Source organism: Hydra viridissima, unplaced genomic scaffold, assembly GCF_058129835.1.
Source record: "Hydra viridissima isolate aposymbiotic clone 2 unplaced genomic scaffold, HvirCarnegie_v1 scaffold_16, whole genome shotgun sequence".
NCBI classification, from domain to species: domain Eukaryota; kingdom Metazoa; phylum Cnidaria; class Hydrozoa; order Anthoathecata; family Hydridae; genus Hydra; species Hydra viridissima.
The window spans coordinates 3,328,161-3,331,295 of NW_028324315.1; the positions used below are offsets into that span (position 1 = coordinate 3,328,161).

General features: G+C 34.3%; 1 pseudogene; it reads right to left on the bottom strand.

Annotated features, from left to right (window-relative positions):
• Positions 1 to 770: 770 nt before the first annotated feature.
• LOC149877392 (U2 spliceosomal RNA) lies at positions 771 to 940 on the bottom strand (annotated as a pseudogene).
• Between the last annotated feature and the right edge of the window lie 2,195 nt (positions 941 to 3,135).

Here is a 3,135-nt window from a genome sequence, read left to right on the forward strand (position 1 = left end):
CGCCTTTACCTTTATACTGGATGGAAGTTATACTTCCCGTCCCAGTCTCTTTTTGTATTGTTGACATTATTTCAGTCACTTTTTTTTCTATGCCGGCCGGTGTTTGGTCGGGGGTGTAAGTTTTCGTATGGAAGATCCGTTGGTGGATTTCCTCCTTTTTTGATTTTAATTCAGCCGCTCTGGGTAGCGGTGGTTGGTTTGTTTTTCTTTCTTGAGCGCTTTTAAGGGCCTCAGCGAAAGATAGCGCTGGTCTGTTTATTTGCGTGTTTTTGCTTTCTGCTGAATTTTTTGGGTCAGCAGATTTATTTTCTTTTCGGTCAGCAAAATGCGGTTTTGTTGAGATGGCGCTGCCGGAGCCATTCTCAGCCACGTTCTTTCTTTCATTTTCTTTTTGATGTCCCTCTTTATTTTCAGGAAGATGTTTGTTCGGTGAATTTTTGCTTAAGTTTTGCATCTTTAGATTTTTGGTTCTCTTACTTGTATTTTAAGAGAAAAAAGAAAAATGTTACTTGTTTAATGTTTTTGTAGCTAGGTAGCTACTCCAAGATTTTTGTCAAAGGAAATCAAGAAAAAACCCTGCGAAATAAATTCGGCTTATAAATATAGTTGATATACAGCAAAAGCTGTATATCTTAAGAGTCAACTAGTTAATAAACTAGCAGATAAGAAAAGTTTCTGTAGCAAAGGCTTCGCTACAGAAGAGTCTATAAATTGTCTATTTTCGCCCCTGCGGAGGAGGAAAGAGCGTTTTGAAGAAAAAAGTCTCTTACGCGGGGTGTCTTCACAGCTAGATGTAAGAACCAGATAACAAGCCACCGAAGTAAAATAAAACTAATTTTTTTAAACTCAATAAGAAAACTCAATCAAAAACTTTTAAAGAACTTTTACTATCAATCAAAATATACTACACTTGATCTTAGCCATTAGGCCGAGAAGCGATACTTTTTCAACGAATTTGTGTGCTGGCTCCCTCCCTTTGAACGAAAAAACTTGTGGGCATTTGAATAAGTCGATGGGTAACTGTAAGTTTGAACAATGAAAACATGGGCTCGTTGTATGAAACTAAAACTGCAACAATTTCATTCTAAAACATTTGGGTTTTTTAACCTTCTTTCAGAAATAACCCAACTAACCAAGATTTAAAAATAACACTGGGCAGCAGCAGATTCAAATGCATAATGCGATCAAAAGCCAAGTTGAATCAATTTCTGTCAAAAAACATTTGGAGAACCTCTGTATTTAAATGTTCTTTTCATCTGTTGTAACGATGGTACTTTAATCCATCACCAAAACAGCAGAGCTTAGGAAGATTTGTTTGTCATTAGCCTCAAACTTTTCCCAAATAGCAATTTCTCACAAACTAAAATCTAAAAAACAAAGTTGAAGTTTAAAAATTTGGACGGTGTAAACTAATTTAAGACTTTAAACTGAGTAGCAAGAAATATTTTTGAAATACTTCAGTTTACATATAAATTAAACAAAGCATTTTATTGGAAGAAATGAACTCCTTAAATGTTTACTGACAAAAAGGTAAAACAATTTAAAAAAGTGACCTAAAACACTCAAAACATCAAACGACAAATGGAAAAGGACAAACTTATGACCCTAAATTACAGTTGACAGCATCATGTTAGCAAAAGTAATGCATGCATACACACAAACGTGCATACATACTTACATACAAAGATGCATACATACTTACATACATACAATTTTCCATACATACATACATACATACATACATACATACATACATACATACATACATACATACATACATACATACATACATGCATGCATGGATACATATATTCATGCATCCATGCGTCATGCCAATACCTTAGGACATTTAAACAGTGCGCTCTCAGTCCTGGACCACAGATAACCATGGGACTGATAGAGATAGCACCATACTGGAAGATATAGCTAGCCTTCATCATAATCAGGTGGAATGTCAACAAATTGATTTCTATTCATGCTAATAGCCACAGAGCCATACAGAAAACTGCAGGGAACTTTGCAATCGAGCAATTGTAGATTGTCAGGCCAACTAATGAATTTATGGCAGAGATAACGAAGAAAATCATGAAAAGCCTTGCACATCATATCTCGATTTTTCACAAACTCACAGAGTGTGGTGAATGGAACAATGCAAAGTTTTTTTTAAAAATTTTTAATATATTACATTTTTTACATGTTGCCCAACCTAAATCAAGCCTAAAAATGTATTTGCTTAAATTATAGAACCTCAGGATTGATGGAGAACAAAGTTAAAAATATTATCTAGCAGACTTGGGTCAATTTCAATTGTAAATGTAATTGAATTAGGATTACTCGAAATTTTAATAGCAACTGAATTACAATGACTTGCACTTGTAATTCACTTACAAGTCATATTATTACAATTACTTGTGACTGTACCTTATAAAATACAATAACAATTACTTCATGAAAATACATTTAATTACAATTAAGTTACAGCCACAATTGAGCCAAGTCTGATGCTAACCTAACTTAACCCTTAACCAACCTTGCCCCAGAACCATATGTACACTCAAAATTCAGTACTTTCGACATTTTATTTTCAATGCTTAGACTTGCTACCTGAGGCTGGGTTAATTTTAACAGAAACTCTGTAAAACATTGAAAAGCCATGTTATGAAAAAGCCAAACAAAAGGTTTGATTCAAAGTGCATTGAACATGCCATTTTTTAAAAAAAAAATTGTCACGTATCTTTCATCAAACTAAAGGATTGTTTTAAAGAAGTGGACAGATTGTCCATTGAAAAGTATCCCTAATTGACCATTCATTTGTTGGCCTTGTGTCAGTTTAACTGTAAAAGAAATAAAGCTGTGAACAAACTAGAAGAAGAAATTCTCAGAAAGATGCTTCTTCTGTTTCACTCACCGATACGAGCGAGAAGAACTCCTCACTTTTCCTCGCTCACTGGGATGCTCTTGTGAGTAGCAGTAGTAGCAGTAGTAGCAGTGGTAGTGCAGATTTTAACACAGATATTTCAGGAACTCAAGACGGACTCTGAAAGTCTCTTGTGACTACCCCTAAAAATGCAAATTTATTTCTAAGCATTATTTTTTTTTTTAATCAGGAACTATTTTTAAGTATTTTTGAAGACT